Consider the following 19,151-nt stretch of genomic DNA (forward strand, 5'->3'; position numbering starts at 1 on the left):
TGTTCTGAACAGACTCATGGACTGGAGCAGATGTACAACTTGTTGGGGAAGGGCTTAAGTCTCTGGGGGTCGCAGGGCCAGTTCACTGTTTACCCGCCTGCCTGCTGGGCTTCTTTTCTGGTTGACCTCTGCCATGACCGCCAAACACACCTCGTCCAACACCCCCCATGCCACGGCCTTTCTGCTGCTTCTGCTGCTGCAGGCCACCACGGCCACGACTCTTGGCCACCACCTCTTCTTTGACCATGTAAATGATCTTATCAGAGATGCACAGGTACTTGACGGTGCTGCCGCGGATGTAGCACTCGGGCATCCGCCAGAACTTGTCCCTATTCCTCGATGTGCATATCACCTCGCGCAGGTTGATGTTCATCCAGTTGTCACGGCTGACCATTGTACGTCTCCCCGTTTTTAAGCTCCACTAACATGGGGTGATTCTGAGCCATCTTCAGCAGTGACAACGGGAGCATGGTGGCGGCAGGGACCTGGCCTGCTGGACACTTCTGCCACGGCCACCTCCATTCACGCGCCCGAGTTTAGTCTCTTTCTGTCACCATATATTTGACTCCCTTTACCTTTTTAATCCTCTCCCCCTCTGGTAATCATCATACTGCTGTCTGTGTCTTTGAGTTTGTTTTCTTCTACTGTGTGTTCATTGTTGCTTTTTTTTTTTTTTTATATCCCACATATGAATGAAATAATATGGTTCTTGTTCTTTTTCACTTTTGTTCCCTGAAGGAGAGTATGCCTGTAATATTTGCCTAGTGTTGGCACAGTTCTCAATAAATGCTTGCTGAGAGAATGAAACAATTTGTAAATATCAAATTACATTTCTTTTAAAACAAGCTAGACTATTCCCCTAAAGAACTTCTCTTCATAAAAGAGAATAGGTCCTTAGTAAGTTCTAAGGACAAAAAAACATAAACATATTACAGATCTCTAATGTCATTGCTTTACTAAACTAGAAAATGGTAGCAAAGTCCATAAGACAGACTATGAAACCTGGCAGCAGAAGAAAAAGATCACATGTAACAGATGTATCTACCAGTAAATTGATCTTCCTATCATAATCATGCCTTGTACTCCTGGTAGAGTCTGTTTTAAATGGCTTTATTTCACAAAGTTCCCTTACATTTGTGTGTAAACCAAGTTAAATTTATCCAAACCAGATAAGATAAAAAGATGTAAACTTTAGCAAATCATAGTATTACTATGATTTGCTAAAGTTTACATTTGTGAAGATATAAATACAAAGGATACTAGAAATACAGAGGCAATATGTAAATAGATAATGTTAAATTAATTTTATTCAACACTAGAGAGAAAGTCAGGTTATTACTGAGTACCAATTTTATATTTTATTAGACAAGTCAGGAGATAAATGTAAAGTTATAGAACAATTTACTGTGAGCAAACTCTGATGGATTGACTAGTTTCCCTTAAATCCAATGGTTAAAATTCTAAGCCCCAGTGCCTCAGAATGTGACTTTATTTGGAGAGAAGGTCTTTGTAGAGATAATCAAACCTGCCAACACCTTCACTTTAGAATGCTGGCTGCCAGAATTGTGAGAAAATAAATTTCCTTTGTTTAAGCCCTCCAGTTTGTTGTACGTTGTTATGGCAACCCTAGCAAACTAATACACAAAGTATTTCTCTATGGTGGTTATTTTTGTTTAGGGCTTTGGGAGATAGGGAACTAAAAGCCAAGTGCTTTCAAACCTATTGAAATACTAGCTCAATTAGTATTAGGAAAGGAAAATCAAATAAAAAGTATAATTCCTGGAACCCAAAGATGGTGACTGGCAGGAAGGTAGGAAGGGAGAGAGTGTGAAAGAGTGAGGGCGTGATAGAGGAGTGTGTGGGGTGTGTGTGTGTGTGTGTGTGTGTGTGTGTGTGTGTGTGTGAGCTAGGGAGAGTTAGATCCTACAGGTCTTCTTAGGGGCTGCAAAACCAGGAAGTCTTACATGGCAGAACCCCGCTGCCATTGCGGACACTCTGGGGGCGGCAGCATGGGCACAGAGACCATACCATTTTGAAAAACATAGCTGCTTGATAATAGGATCCTGGCCTCAGCACCACCCAATGTTGTCTCAGACACAAACTGGGACCCTGCAGCTACTGGGGACAGAGACCTGCAACCATAGCTGCAGAGCCACAAACACCTAGAATCCAGACATCCCGGCCGCAGATTTCTGTGAGTCACAGAGCCTATAACCCTTCCTGCAGGCTAACAGCAGCGCCATAGGAACTGGTAGACCAACCACTTGCACAGGGCCACAGAGGCATTGCAGGAATTTGAGCCTGGGCATGTGCATGGACACTGAGAATCTGTTCCTCCCGTGCAATTGGGTGACCAAACCCCACCCCCACTCACAGCAGCAGTGCCACCTGACTTGGATTCTGGGCAAGTGCACATGGAAGTCTGTTTTCCACAGCGCAGGAGTGGACTTCCTGCTGACATAGTGGTACTGTGAAACCCGGTCCCCCAAGAAGACTGGAGTCCCTGATTCTCCATGCAAGAGACAGCACTGAGCACCAGTGACTTGACTCTGTTTCTCATTGTGTGTGCCTGGGATCCCTGGTTCCCAGTGCATTCATACTAAGAGCCTGTGACTCCAATTCTTGGTGCACGCACACACAGGAAACCTGATTCTTGGCACAAGGCTGAACCAAGCAACAGAGACTCTGATACTCAATTCCTGGAGTAGGCACAGGGGAACTCTGACTCCTAGCATGCGCTAGGGGACTCTGATTTTCTGCACATGCCATTGGGTTCTCTATTTCAGCATGGCACAGGTGGGATCCCTGATTCTATGTATGCACACGAGGCCACACTGAGTGACAGTGACTCTGATCCTAAATGAGTGTGGCTCCCATCAAACCACAGCGGCCACATGTCTTAGTGTCAGAACTCTTCAGTGACACTCAGGTGGTGCAAAGCTTCTACTGCACACGGCCAGGCCCAAGCCCATGCAACTCAATGTTTGAACCTTCTGGGGATAGTCAGAATAGGGAGATGACACAATCCCCAGAGGAAAGAAATAAGTGAAATGGAAGCATGCAACATGACTGAAAAAGAATTCAGATTAATGGTCATATAGTTCATACACCAGATGGATGAGAAAATCAACAACCTATGCACAAATCAGGAAGAAATCAAAAGTGATATAGCTACAATAAAAAACACTGTGGAAGGTTTCAACAGTAGATTAGAAGAAGCAGAGGACCAAATTAGTGAGTTAAAAGATAAGGTAGAGAAACATGCTTAAGTCTGAACAGCAACTAGAGAAAAAAATTAAAAAGCAGGAGGAGAGCATAAGGGATTTTTGAGACAACACAAAATTAAGTAACATACGTATAATAGGGCTGCCAGAAGGACAAGAAGAGCAGCAGGGATTAGAAAATCTATTTGAAGAAGTAATGACAAAACAAACAAACAAAAAACACAAATAAACAAACAAACAAACAAACAAAAAACTTCCCAGATATGGGGAAGGAAAAGGTTACACAAGTACAGAGAGTCCCAATAAGATGAATCCCAAAAGACCCACATCAAGACATGTTATAATTAAGTGGCAAATGTTAATGACAAAGAGAGAATCTTAAAGGCTGCAAAAGAGAGACAGAGAGTTACCTATAAAGGATACCCCATCATTATCAAATGATTTCTCAACAGAAACATATCAAGCTAGAATAGAATGGAAGGAGGTATACAAAGTGATGCAAATCAAAGGACTGAATCCAAGAATACTCTGCCCAGCAAGGCTATCAATCAAAATTGAATCAGGAGCATTGAAGACAAAAAAAAATGCTGAGGGGTTTATCACGACCAAGCCAGCAATGCAGGAAATGCTAAAGGGAATTCTGTAAAAAGAAGAAATAGAAATGGAGGAAGGAACACAGGTATGAAGTACAGAAATGGCTACAAACAAGTACCTATCAATAATAACATTAAATGTAAATGGACTAAATGCTCCAATCACAAGGTATTGAGTGAGTGAATGAATAAGAAAACATGGCCCATATATATATGTTGTGTACAGGAGACCTACCTCAGAACAAGGGACTCACACAGACTGAAAGTGAAGGGATGGAAAAATATCAGACAAATGTAAATGAAAAAAAAAAAAATCTGGGGTACCAATACTTATATCTGACAAAATAGACCTCAAAGTGAAGACCATAACAAGAGACAATAAAGGCCACTTCATAATTCTAAAGGGATCAATACAACAAGAGGATATAACTCTGGTAAATATTTATGCACCCAAAGCTGGAGCACTCAAGTGCATAAAAAGATTTCTGGAAGATATCAGGGGACAGATTGACAGCAACACAATCATACTGTGTTTCCCCAAAAATAAGACATCCTCCGAAAATAAGACCTACTTACAGGTTTCCTTCTGAGTGAAATATAAGGCATCCCCCGAAAATAAGCCCCCCCCCCCCCCAGGCTAAACATAAGAGATTTGGTCCACTGATTCTGAAAGGAATGGAGTCACAAGAAATTAGCCAGGAAATTCAGGAATTGGATTGTTATGATGATGTACCAGAAGATGATGACATGATTGTCATTGAATAAATGAGTAAATTCTTGATATTGTAGGATTCACAGTTTGTCTGGTTTGTGTTGACAACTACCGTACTACCATACCATATACAGGTAATACATTTCCTTTATTTTCATTTAACAATAAATGTGTACCGTATTCTTCTTCATGGAAAAATAAGACATCCTTGAAAATAAGACCTAGCACATCTTTGGGAGCAAAAATTAATATAAGACACTGTCTTATTTTTGGGGAAACAGGGTAGTAGGAGACTTTAATAACACATTAATATCACTGGATAAATCCTCTAGACAAAAAATTAGCAAAGAAACAAAAATCTTAAATGATTCACTAGATAAGATTAATTAATTGATATCTTTAGAACATTCCACCCCAAAATTACAGAATATACATTATTCTCAAGCACACATGGGACAAACATAGACCACATATGGGGACACAGGCAAAGTCTCTCCAAATTCAAGAGGATTGAAATCATATCAAGCTTTTTGTCAGATCACAGTGGCATAAAATTAGAAATCAACTACAGTAAAAACAATCACAAAAATTCAAACACTTGGAGGCTGAATAGCACACTATTAAACAATGAGTGGATTACCATAGAGATCAATGAAGAAATAGAACACATCCTAGAAACAAATGACAATTAAAATAAAACAATCCAAAATCTTTGGGACACAGTGAACGCAGTCCTGTGAGGGAAGTTCATAGCATTACAGGCCTACCTAAAAAAACAAACAAACAAACAAAAACCAAAACAAACAAACAAACACACACACACACACACACACACACACACAAAACAAACAAACAAAAAAACAAAACAAACAAAAAAAAACACCACAAAACAAAAACAAACAAGAAAAACTGGTAGTAAACCATCTAACTCTGCAACTTGAAGAATTAAAAAGAGAGCAACAAGAAAAGCCCAGTGTGATCAGAAGAAAGGGAATAATAAATATCAGGGCAGAAATAAATAACATAGAGACAAAAAACAAAACAAAACAAAACAAAAACAAACAAAACAAAAGATCAATGAAACCAAGAGCTGCTTCTTTGAAAGGAAAAACAAGATTGATGAATCTCTAACCAGGCTCACCAAGAAGCAAAGAGAGAGGACCCAAATAAACAAAATCAGAAATTAAAGAAGTGAAATAACAACAAACCCCACAGAAATAAGAAGAATCATTAAAAAAATAATATGAGCAACTCTACTCCAACAAACTGGTCAACCTAGAAGAAACGAACATATTCCTAAAAAAATATGACCTTCCAAAACTCAACCACGAGGGATAAAAAAATCAGAATAGGTCAATAACTATGAAGGAAATTGAAGCAATAATAATAAAAAAAACCTTCCAAACAAAATCCCTGTACCAGATGGCGTCACAGGGGAGTCTTATCAAATATTCAAAGAAGAAAAAAAGTATCTTCCTCAGACTATTCCAGAAAATTCAAGAGGAAGGAGCACTTCGAAGCTCTTTCTATGAAGCCAGCATTACCATAATCCCAAAACCAGATAAAGACAATACAAAGAAAGAGAATTACAGGTCAATATCCCTCATGAACACAGATGCCAAAATCCTCAATAAAATTATAGCAAATCAAATCCAGCATTACATTAGAAAGATCATACACCATGACCAGTTGGGATTTATCCAGGGGATGCAAGGATGAAACAATATCCGCAAATCAATAAATGTGACACACCACATAAACTGTGAGATAAAAACAATATAGTCATATCCATTGATGCAGAAAAAGCATTTGACAAAACCTAACACCCTTTCTTGATAAAAACTCTCAACAAAGTGGGAATAGAAGGATCATACCTCATCATAATAAAAGCCATATATGACAAACTCACAGCCAACATCATATTCAGTGGGCAAAGACTAAAACCATTTCTCCTAAGAACAGGAACCAGGCAGGGATGCCCACTCTCAGCATTCTTATTCAACATAGTACTAGAAGTACTGGCTATTGCAATTAGACAAGAAGAAGAAATAAAAAGCATCCAAATTGGAAAAGAAGTAAAGCTGTCCTTATTTGCAGATGACATGATACTGTATATAGAAAATCCTAAAGACTCCATCAAAAAATTACTAGAATTAATAAATGAATTTGGCAGAGTAGCAAGATACAAAATAAATGCCAAGAAATCTATGACATTTCTATACACCAATAGTGAACTTACAGAAAGAGAAACTAACAAAGCAATTTTCTTTACCATCGCATCAAAAGAATTAAGATACCTAGGAATAAATTTAACTAAGGAGGTTAAAGACCTATACATGGAAAATTACAGGACACTGAAAAAAGAGATAGGGTAAGACAAATTTGTTTGTTTTGAAATATTCATACCATGTTCATGGATTGGTAGAATCAACATCATTAAAATGTCCATACTACCCAAAGCAACCAATAGATTCAATGAACTCCCAATTAAAATACCAACAGCACATTTGAACAATTTGGTTTCAATTGAACAATTTTCAGAATCTGTAAAGTGAACTAAGAATCTTGTGTATCAGCCCAAACCGGTTTGTCTCAGTGGACAGAGCTTCGGCCTGCGGACTGAAAGGTCCTGGGATTGATTCCGGTCAAGGGCATGTACATTGGTTGCAGGCACATCCCCAGTAGGGGGTGTCCAGGAGGCAGCTGGTTGATGATTTTCTCTCATCGATGTTTCTAGCTATCTATCCATCTCCCTTCCTCTCTGTGAAAAATCAATAAAATATATTTTAAAAACAAACAAACAAACAAAAAAGAATCTTGTGCATCAATTCAAATATGTGAGAATATGTATTTATAAAGCGTGGATAAGTTTTTGTTTGTTTTGAAATATTCATTTGCTACATTAACCATGGTTTTAGAATTTACCACTTGAACAATTTGGTTTTAGAATCTGTAAAATGAACTAAGAATCTTGTGTATCAATTCAGATATGTGAGAATATGTGTTTATAAAGCGTGGATAAGTTTTTGTTTGTTTTGAAATATTCATTTGCTACATTAACCATGGTTTCAGAATTTACCACTTGAACAACTTGGTTTCAGAATCTGTAAAATGAACTAAGAATCTTGTGTATCAATTCAGATATGTGAGAATATGTGTTTATAAAGCATGGATAAGTTTTTGTTTGTTTTGAAATATTCATTTGCTACATTAACCATGGTTTCAGAATTTACCATTTGAACAATTTGGTTTCAGAATCTGTAAAATGAACTAAGAATAAAATACCAACAGCATGTATCACAGACTTAGAAATAACTCTCCAAAAATTCATCTGGAATAAAAAAAGACCCGGAATATCCACAGCAATCCTGAGAAAGAAGAATAAAATAGGAGGGATCTCAATACCAGATTTCAATATGTATTACAAAGCCACTGTTCTCAAAACAGCCTGGTACTGTCACAAGAACAGACACATAGACCAATGGAATAGAATAGAGAATCCAGATATCGACCCAAACCACTATGGTCTATTAATATTTGACAAAGGAGGCATGAACATACAATGGAGTCAAGATAGTCTCTTCAATAAATGGTGCTGGGAAAATTGGACAGATACATGAAAAAAATGAAGCTAGATCACCAACTTTCACCACATACAAAAATAAACTCAAAATGTATATAGGACTTAAACATAATACAGGAAACCATTAAAATACTAGAAGAATCCACAGACAGCAAAATCTCAGACATATGCCGAAAGAACTTCTTCACTGATACTGCACCTAGGGCAATGGAAGCTAAAGAGAAAATAAACAAATGGGACTACATCAAAATAAAAATCCTTTTCACAGAAAAACAAACAAACAAACAAACAAACAAAAACAACAACAAGAAACCCCACTGTATTGGAGAACATATTTGCAAATGATATCACTGATAAAGGTTTAATTTCCAACATCTACAGGCAATTTATACAACTTAATAAAAGGAAGATAAATGATCCAATAAAAAAATGGGCAATGGACCTAAATAGAACCTTTTTGAAAGAAGACAGAAAGAAGGCCAAGAGACACATGAAAACATGCTCAAAGTCACTAATTATCTGAGAGATGCAAATCAAAATGACAATACTGTGCCATCTCACACCTATCAAAATGACAATCATCAGCAAATCAACAAACAACAAGTTTTGGCCAGGATGTGGAGAAAAAGGAACCCTCGTGCACTGCTGGTGGGAATGCAGACTGGTGCAGCCACTGTGGAGAACAGTATGGAGCTTTCTTAAAAACTGAAAATGGAACTCCTATTTGATCCAGTAATCCCACTCCTTGGAATATATCCTAAGAAACTAGAAACACCAATCAGAAAGGATATATGCACCCCTATGTTCATAGCAGCACAATTTACAATAGCTAAGATTTGGAAACAGCCTAGCTGCCCATCAGCAGATGACTGGATCAGAAAACCATGGTACATCTACACAATGAAATACTATGCTGCCATAAAAAAAGGAAGGAATTCTTACCATTTGTAGCAACCTGGGTGGAACTGGAGAACATTATGCTAAGTAAAATAAGCCAGTCAATGAAATAAAAATACCAAATGATCTCACTCATTTGTGGATAATAAAGAATGTTATAAACTGATGAACAAAAACATAGATACAGAGGCAGTAAAGCATCAAACAGACTGTCAAATTACAGCAGGAAGGTTAGGGAGAGGTGGAAGAGAGAAAAGATCAACCGAAGGACTTGTATGCATGCATAGAAGCATAACCAATGGACGCAAAACACTGGGGGGTGAGGGAATATATGGGAGTGGGGTGGGAGGGCAATGGTAAGATATGCACACATATAATATCTTAATAAAAAATTAAAAAAATAGACAGGGGCAAAGAAGCATTGAACAGACTGTCAAACTACAGCGGGAAGGTAGAGGAGAGTTGGCGAGTAAGAGATCAACTGAAGGACTTGTATAAATGCATATAAGCACAACCAACAGATGCAAGACACTGGGGGTGGAGGGATGAGGGGAAGTGCCAGGGGGGAGGGGAGGCCAGGGGAAGGTCAGTGGGGGGGAAAAAAGATACATGTGTACTACTATTTGTAATACCTTAAACAATAAAATTTAAACAACAACAACAAACTAACAAATAAAAAAGTATAATTCCTGAATTCTTAGGAATTACTGTGTGTTCAGAAATTTAATTTCCATGGTAATTATATATATATATATATATATATATATATATATATATATATATATATATCCTTCCTAATAAAAGGGCAATATGAAAATTAACCATTCTGCCCCACAAGCTACACCCACAAGCCATGCCCACCAGCCAATCAGAGCGAGTATGCAAATAAACCCAACCAAGATGGCTATAGTCACAGAGAACAGGATGGAGGTGTTTCCCTGGCAATGGAGGAAGCCAAGCTTTCTGCCTGCCCTTGCTGGCCTAAGCCTCCACTCAAGGCTACAAAGTTTCAATTATAGAAGGTAAACAAATCCAAACAGAAATGACTGCCATCACTAAGCGAGCAGGAGGCTTGGCTCTGCTCCAGGCTACAAAGTTTCAATTGTAGAAAGTAAATATATCCCAGATACCAGGGCCTCCACTTGGGTCGCTCGGGGGTGTGGCCAGCCTGCAAACCACCACAGGCCCCTCACTAAGGTTGCCCCATGCCCCAAAAGAACCCCCACCCTGATCCGGGACACCCTTCAGGGCAAACCAGCTGGCCCCCACCCGTGCACTATATCTCTATCCTATCTAATAAAAGAGAAATATGCAGATTGACCATCACTCCAACACACAAGATGGCTGCTCTCATGTGGTCAAAGATCCTGCCCCTATGTGGACACAAGATGGCCACCACAAGATGGCCAGCAGGGGAGGGCAGTTGGGAGGGACCAGGCCTGCAAGGGAGGGCAGTTGTGGGTGACCAGGCAAGTAGGGGAGGGCAGTTGAGAGGCACTAGGCCTGCAAAGGAGGGCAGTTGAAGGCGATCAGCCCTGCAGGGGAGGGCAGTTAAGGGTGACCAGGTCAGAAGAGGAGGGAAGTTGGGGGCAACTGGGCCTGCAGGGAAGGATAGTTGGGGGGACCCAGGCCTGCAGGGAAGAGCAGTTGAAGGGAACCAGGACTGCAAAGGAGGGCAGTTGAAGGCAATCCACCCTGCAGGGGAGGGCAGTTAGAGGCAAGCAGACTGGCAGGGGAGAAGTTAGGCATCAATCAGGCTGGCAGCAGAGTGGTTAGGGGGTGATCTTTCTGGCAGGCAGAAGCAGTTAGGGGCAATCAGGAAGGCAGGCAGGCAAGCAGTTGGGAGCCAGCAGTCCTGGATTGTGAGAGGGATGTCTGACTGCCCGTTTAGGCCTCATCTCACTGCGATCATCAGGATCGGGCCTAAATGGGCAGTCAGAAATCCCTTGAGGTGTCCCAGATTGAAGACAGTGCAGGCTGGGCTGAGGGACAATCTCCCCTCTCAACCCCTGTGCACAAATTTTGTGCACCGGGCCTCTAGTGTGTGTGTATATATATATATATATATATATATATATATATATACACACACATATATATATATATATATATGTATAATCACTATATTGTACACCTTCAACTTATACATTGTTATGTCAATTATCTACACTAATAAAAGAGTTAGATGCAAATTGACCATACCTTAGTGACGCCCCACCAGCCAATCAGGAGTATGCAAATTAACCCCAAAATATGGCAGGTTAATTTGCATACGCAGATGCCGAGTGGCCGGGGGTGGGGTGGGATGCTTGCCTCATGGTGGGATGCTTGCCCCATTGCCATGGCAACAACACAGGCATTTCACATTGTCCCAGCTGCTCTGGGCCTCTGGGCAGCATGGGAAGGCAGTTAGGTTGCTCTGGGCTAGAGCAAAAAGGCAGCTCCTGCTAGAGCAAAGGCGGTGCCAGCAGCCAGGGGAAGGAAGGCCCCTTCTTACATGAATCTTCATGCGTCAGGCCTCTAATATCTTAATTAATCTAAGTAGGGGGGTGGAAATTAAATTCCAGCTTGATATTCTCAAATGAATACCTAGAAAACAGCTAACAATCACAGTCAAAAAGAAATTGCTCATTAGCTATAGAATGGGAAAAAGACTACTTAAATCACATACTTACTTAAATATTGACCCAGAATCTTAATATTGACTTGAGGCAGTGTGCCTATTTAAAAGTAAAAGTAAATTTAATGAAACCAGTTTGTAGGAAATACAGGAAATAAAAGAACATTTTAAATAACATCACATGGAAGCAGAATCAGAATATATGTATTGTATAGGACAAATGGTCTGGTTTCTCCAATTAATAAGTGGCATGGAACAAAAACAGGAAAAAGAGGCTCTTTTAAATAAAACAGACCTAAGAGATCATGGTTGGAACAGGTTTGAATCAGAAAAAAAAAAAAAAAGCATTTTTGAGAATCTATAAAAATTTAACATGAGCTGGCTATTAGACAATGTTAAGGAGTTACTTAATTTTTTTATTTATTTCCTTTTTATTGAGTTTATTAGTGGCGACACTGGTTAACAAAATTATACAGGTTTCAGGTATACAATTCCACAACGTATCATTTGCACACTGTATTGTTTGATTACCACCCTAAGTCTCGTTCCATCACCAATTATCCCCACTATACCATCCTCCACCTATCCCCAAAACCCAGAGGAATGACTTAATTTTGTTAGATGTAATGATGCAGAGATGCATACCTAGTGTTTATGATTTATGGTTAAAAAATATCAGAGATTTACTTTAAAGCACCCCTCCTCCAAAAAGAAGAAGAAGAAGAAGAAGAAGAAGAAGAAGAAGAAGAAGAAGAAGAAGAAGAAGAAGAAGAATAGAAGAAGAAGAATAGAAGGAAGAGGAGGAGGAGGAGGAGGAGGAGGAGGAGGAGGAGGAGGAGGAGGAGAAGGAGGAGAAGGAGAAGAAGGGGATAGATTAAAAATCATGAATAAAATTTGGATAATAGTTAAAGTTGAAGATTGTGGAATATAATGAACAACATAAACTGATGAATAAAAATAGATCCAGAGACATAGAATCATCTACAAGACCGTCAAACTTCAAAGGGAAGGGCGGGGCCGGGGTATAAGAGATTAACCAGCCGAAATCGGTTTGGCTCAGTGATAGAGCGTTGGTCTGCGGACTGAAAGGTCCCAGGTTCGATTCCGGTCAGGGGCATATACGTTGGTTGTGGGCACATCCCCAGTAGGGGGCGTGCAAGAGGCAGCTGGTCGATGTTTCTCTCTCATCGATGTTTCTAACTCTCTATTCCTCTCTCTTCCTCTCTGTAAAAAAAATCAATAAAATATATTAAAAAAAAAAAGAGAGAGAGATTAACCAAAACACTTGTATGCATACATATAGGCATAACCAATGAACACAGACACTAAGGGAGTGGGAGTATGTGCTCAGGGTGAGGGTGGCCGGGGAGAGGTCAATGCGGGAAAAAGGAGACATATGTAATACTATATGTAATACTTTAGCAATAAAGAATTTTTTTAAAAGTTGAAGATTGGGTACATGAGGCTCTATTTTGTGTCTTAAAAATATATGTTTTTCCTGATTTCAGAGAGAGGAAGGGACAGGTAGAGAGAAACACCAATAACGAGAGAATCATTGATCGGCTGCCTCCTGCACACCCCACATTGGGGATTGAGCCCTCAACCTGGGCATGTGTCCTGACCAGGAATTGAGCTCCTGGTTCATGGGTGAATACTCAACCACTGAGTCACACCAGCCAGGCTATTTTGTGTCTTTAACAAATTTTTAATGTAGTGTACTAGGCACTGTGCATATATTCATCCACCCAAAGTCACTAATCATCCGAAAGATGCAAATCAAAACGACAATGAGGTACCATCTCACCTGGCAGAACATCTATCATTAACAAATCAACAAATGACAAGAGTTGGAGAGAATGGGGAGAAAAAGGAACCCTTATGCACTGCTGGTGGGAATGCAGACTGGTACAATCTGTGGAAAACAGTATGGAGTTTCCTCAAAAAATTCAATATGGAAATCCCACTTGAACCAATAATCCCACTTCTAGGAATATATCCCAAGAAATCAGAAACACCGATCAGAAAGGATATATGCACCCCTATGTTCATAGCAGCACAATTTACAATAGCTAAGATTTGGAAACAGCCTAAGTGCCCATCAGCAGATGAATGGATTAAAAAACAGTGGTACATCTACATAATGGAATACTATGCTTCTGTAAAAAAGGAAGAACTCTTTCCATTTGCACTAGCATGGATGGACATGGTGAGCATTATGCTAAGCAAAATAAGCCAGTTGGAGAAAGATAAACATCACATGATCTCATTCATTTGTGGAATATAATGAACAACATAAACTGATGAACAAAAATACATCCAGAGACAGAGAAGCATTGAACAGACCGTCAAATTTCAGAGGGGAGGGCAAATGGGGGGAGGGGTAAGAGATCAACCAAAGGACTTGTATGTATGCATATAACCATAACCAATGGTCACAGACACTAGGTGGGTGCAGGCATGTGTTGGGGTTTAGGGGTGCCTGGGGAGAGGTCAATGGGGAAAAAAGAATACATATGTAATACTTTAAACAATAAAGATTTTTAAAAAGAAAAAAGCACATAATCTAAGCTTCCAAGAAAACTTAAAAAAAATCAATCTTTTTTTTTTTAATAATTTGATAGAAGGTGGAGGAAACAGCTAAGGATGTATTACTAACAATAAAAAATTGATATATAGATAACTGAAAATTCATTACATACAAATTATATTTCACAATTAGAGAATTACTTCATTATAATAATTCACTACCAGAAAAAAATAGGACTAACTTTTTTTTAATTTGCCATTATCACCATTTAAAAAAAATTTTTTAATTGATTTCAAAGAGGAAGAGAGAGGGAGAGAGACATAGAAACATAAATGATTAAAGTAATTGAAGAAAGCAGGGAGTGAGGGGATAAGAGATCAACCAAAGGACTTGTATGCATGCAAGTATGTATGAACAAAACCAATGGACCCAGATAATAGTGGGGTGAGAGCTTGTGCTTGGGGAAGGGGGTGGTGGGGGAGAGGTTAATGGGGAAAAAGGAGACTCATGTAATATTTTAAACAATAATTTTTTAAAAATACAGGTACATTATAAAAATATAAATACAGAAAAGTAGAAAGAATGGAAAAAGCATTAGTATTCACCCACCCTTATTGAATTGTCATTCATTTCTTTCAAGGCTTTTCCTGCCTGCAATTTTGACATGGTTTTGATCACTTTGTAGTCTACTTATTTCATTCGCTATTTTAGCATACCACTTCATGTTACTGAAACATTAATAAATATAATTTTTAACAATTAAAACATAAAGTAATTGATTGGCTGCCTCCTACACATTCCCTACTGGGTTTGAACCTGCAACCTGGGCATGTGCCCTTGGATTGGAATTGAACCTGGGACTCTTTAGTCTGCAGGCTGACACTCTATTCACTAAGCCAAACCAGCTAGGGCCTAACTCTTAAGTATTCAATGTTTTTGAGCCCTTGTTATATGTAAGAACCTGTTTTTCTTCTCAGAAGGGAAGGAAAGATTTTTTTTTTAAATCAAATAAGCCATAGTTATCACTCTCAGAGACCTTACAATCCAGACATCATAGCAAATATGATGTAAGTGACAAGAAAATGAGTGTGAGATGGAGGCAAAGTGTGGTAGGTATAAAAAACAAAGATTAAGTATATGGGTGTATGGGGTGGGAGGTGGGAGACAGATAAGAAAAGCATAAGGTGGAATTTGAGTTAAACCTTGTAGGACAGCATAAGCAATACGAGTGCTTGAAATATTTTAGGAAAGGTTGCTAGTCCTGTTTGGCATGCCAGGCATCTGTGGAAGGATAGAAGACTCTGAGGCCAGGAGGGTGAAGATGATGGAAAGTCTTGAATTCCCTTTTCAAAACGTTTAAACTTTTTGAGTAGAAAAATTATCTACTTTGGTATCTACAGAAAAGCAGATTATACGTAAAAGCACCATCTATCTAACTTTGGAATAGTCATAATCAAGTATTCATCATCCCCGAGCCTGGTTCAGTTTCTATCCAGTGATAAGTTTAAAGAAAGAGTGGTCAATGGACTGCTTACTGGCTAGAAACTCAGGCTGGCTTGTACTAATATTCCAAGGTTGATATTTCAAGAAAGTCCCTAATGAAAGTCAATAATGCCACTAGGTGAACTCTCTCACAAAAAGTCAGGAAGTTTTTCTCGACACAAAAGGGTGAAAAAGGTAAAGGGGAATAAGAGGCACACACTTAGTTATAAAATAAATAAGCTACCAGGGTGTAGTGTACAGCACAGGAAATGCAGTCAATAATATTACAATAACTTTTCACAGTGACAGATAGTTACTAGACTTATTGTGGTGATCACATTATAAGGTATATACTAGTAAATGTCAAATCACTATGTTATGCACTTAAACTATACCATGATATTGTATGTCAACCATCCTAACTAATAAAGGCCTAAGTAGTCATCATGGTGTGATGCCCTCACACTGCCACAAGATGGCTGCATGCACAGCGGGCATGCGCAGGTGGGTGGGGCTGGGCTTGATGCTGCCTGCGCTGCATGGAGCCTGTCTGGGAGTCCAGCCTACTCCTGGCTCCACGCAGCAAGGCATGTCTGGGAGTCCCACCTTCTCCCAGTTCCAAGATGAGGCAGGTCCCCAGGCTCTGGGTGGCAAGGCCTGCCTGACGGGGTCGCGCCTCCTGGCTCTGGCCTACTTCTTTAGGGCAATCCATTGAGGAGCCCTTGATGGGTGGGCAGAGCCTACCTCTTTGGGCCAATCGATCTCGGGGCTCCTGCACTGTGACAGAGTACAGGTCAGGCTGGGGAAACCACCCCCTAACCTCCCAACCCCCAGGCGAGTGCACAAATTTTGTGCACCAAGCCTCTACTATAATACTTTATTAAAAAAAATTTAAGCATACAAGGGATATATTTGCTATATAATTTGTTGTTATATGGAGTAGTGTTATTAAAACTATAATAGTTCTTTCAAGCTTCTGCTTAATACAGTATCTGGCAAATAGTATGTACTCAATAAGTGCTAACTATCACTACCACTACCACCATTATCACCACAATCATCAAACACTTATAGAATTGAATGTTTAATGATCTACAAACAACACCTTGGATTATATGTGATACTTATAAAACTATGGCTATCTATTCCCTATCACCCAGCATTCTTCATTCTTTTTCCCATCTGATATTTTATTCTAATTAGTCTTTAATAAACAATTTTTAGAGTAGTTTTAGATTCACTACAAAATTGAGTGGAAGGAACAGAGATTTCCCTTATACTCACATAAGCATAGACTCCCCTACTATCAAAAACCAAACAATTGTGGTAAATTGTTATCCTACCTAATAAAGAAGGAATATGTAAATTGATCATCACACCATTACAAATATGGCGGTGCCATAACCACAAGATGGTGGCATCCAGTCCCCTTAGCCCTGCTGGAGTCCCCCAGTCCTTTCAACCCCACCGGGAGTGTGTGGTAGGCACACAGTGCAGCCGGGCCCACCCCCAATCCCCCAGCTACCCAGGGCAGGCTTGAGGCACAGGCAAGCCTTGTACGGCAGCTGCCTAGCCACCCAGGATAGCCCAAGGCTCAGGTAACCAGGGCCATCCGAGGCTTGCACTGTCAGCAGTGGCAGCAGCAGAGGTGTGATGGGGCATCGCCTTCCCCTGATCACTGGGTCGCCTCCTGCCCCAGAGGGCTCCCGGATTAAGATAAAGGGCAGGCCGGGCTGAGGGACCCCCCTCCAGTGCATGAATTTTCATGCACCAGGCCTCTACTAATAGATAAACCTACATTAATACATAATTATCACCCAAAATACATAGTTTACATTAGGGTTAACTCTTGTTGTACACTCTATGGGTTTGGACAAACTCAAGATAACATGTATCCATCCCACAGTATTGTATTGTGTAGTTTCACTGCCTTAAAAATCCACTGTGCTCCACCTTGTCACCCCAATCTTTTATTTTGCAATAAAAAACTATTCACTTTTTTCTCATTATAAAGCAATACATGCTCAGTATAAAACATAATTCATGGGGGGAAAAACAGCATCACCCACCATCCAGGGATGACCATAGTAAGTATCTCAGTGTTTATTTTTCCAGACCTGGGTCCTACTGCACATACTATTTTCCAGGCTTAAAAAAATAATAATAATACATTCTGGCTCTGCATCTGGGGATGTTTGCAGTTCTCAGCTCCTGGGCCAGCTTCTATAAAAATGTCCACTGTTCATGAAATTCTGAGCAAGTTCAGCTTGGAGAATGACAACTCTACATCCCTAAGTGCATACAAGTCAGTCAAAGCCTACGTCAACATTTATACTGAGCAGGATACTTTGAACAATGAAGCAGCCATCAAGACTAAAGGTGAACGAGGTCACCATTGTCAACATATTTCCAGCTGTAGCAATGAAAGGAAACAGCATATTGCTTTTGTCTGCCACAGGACCAAAATGTAACTTGCATCAGTAGTCAGCCTTGTCTGGCCAACTGGGATTCAGAAACAGATGATGATTTGGGGTCTACTGAAAATATCTGCTCAGTATGAAGCTTCCGAGCTGAAAGCTGTCTTCCTCCATGAAGGGTCTGGGGACTGATGAGGACTCTCCATTGAGATAATCTGCTCAAGGACCAACCAGGAGCTGTGGGAAATTAAGTTTACAAGGAATAGATCTGAAGAATTATCTGAAGAAGGATATTGTTTTTGACTTCTGCAAGCTGATGGTTGTCCTTGCAAATGGTAAAGAGCAGAGAGGGTGGCTCTGTCATTGATTATGAACTGATTGACCCAAGATGCCTGAGATCTCTATGATGCTGAAGTAGAGGAAAGGAGCTGATGCGCCAAGTGGATCAGCATCATGACCGAACAGAGGGCATGTTGCCTCCAAATATTATTTGAAAAGTGCAAGAGCTACAGCCATTAGGTCAAGAGAGATCTGGCCCAGTGTATTCAGAACAAGTGGCTGTGTTTTTCTGACTCCATCCAGGAAGACAGTAAAGGCAATTATCAGAGAGCTCTGCTGTACCTGTGTGGTGGGGCTGACTGAACCCTGAGAGCATGGGCATCCAAAAGTAGTGTTCCTATGCTCTCAGCTAAAAGTTATAAAAAATCAGCTTGCAATTAATGGCCCCCATGTGCCCATTCCTGTGAGGATGACATTAGAATCACTCCCCCAAACTTATTTTAGTTAAGTAGGCATTGCCTGGCCTTCTCAGCTACTCTCTCTTTTTAGAAAAAAAAAAAAAAAGCACAAAGGAGCTGGAAGTGAAATCTATTATGTGAAACACATTGTCTATTGTGTTTTTTAGAAACAAAACAGAAATAACTTAATACATTACAAATATCTTTCCAGATTAAATTCAACCACACCAGCGTTTTTAAAGGCTAAATGTTATACTTTATGGATGTCCTGTAATAATAAAAAGCACTCATTATGTACCAGCCATATCTTATCTCATTCAGTTCTCAGAACAACCTTACAACATAGGCATTGTTTCTAT

General features: G+C 39.8%; 1 protein-coding gene and 1 pseudogene across 2 annotated transcripts in view; one reads left to right on the forward strand and one right to left on the reverse strand.

Moving 5' to 3' along the window:
- Window positions 1-804, forward strand: part of MOSPD1 (motile sperm domain containing 1) — a 91,015-nt gene extending 90,211 nt beyond the window's left edge. The window contains exon 8 of the transcript XR_014793726.1: window positions 13-804. The gene's annotated coding sequence lies outside the window, so the exon portion shown is untranslated. The remainder of the gene's footprint in view (window positions 1-12) is intronic.
- LOC311615068 (U6 snRNA-associated Sm-like protein LSm4) lies at window positions 83-470 on the reverse strand (annotated as a pseudogene). The gene has a single exon. The product of its transcript is annotated as a U6 snRNA-associated Sm-like protein LSm4 (transcript).
- Window positions 805-19,151: the final 18,347 nt, after the last annotated feature.

Source organism: Pipistrellus hanaki (assembly GCF_964339955.1).
Source record: "Pipistrellus hanaki genome assembly, chromosome: X".
Lineage (NCBI taxonomy): Eukaryota > Metazoa > Chordata > Mammalia > Chiroptera > Vespertilionidae > Pipistrellus > Pipistrellus hanaki.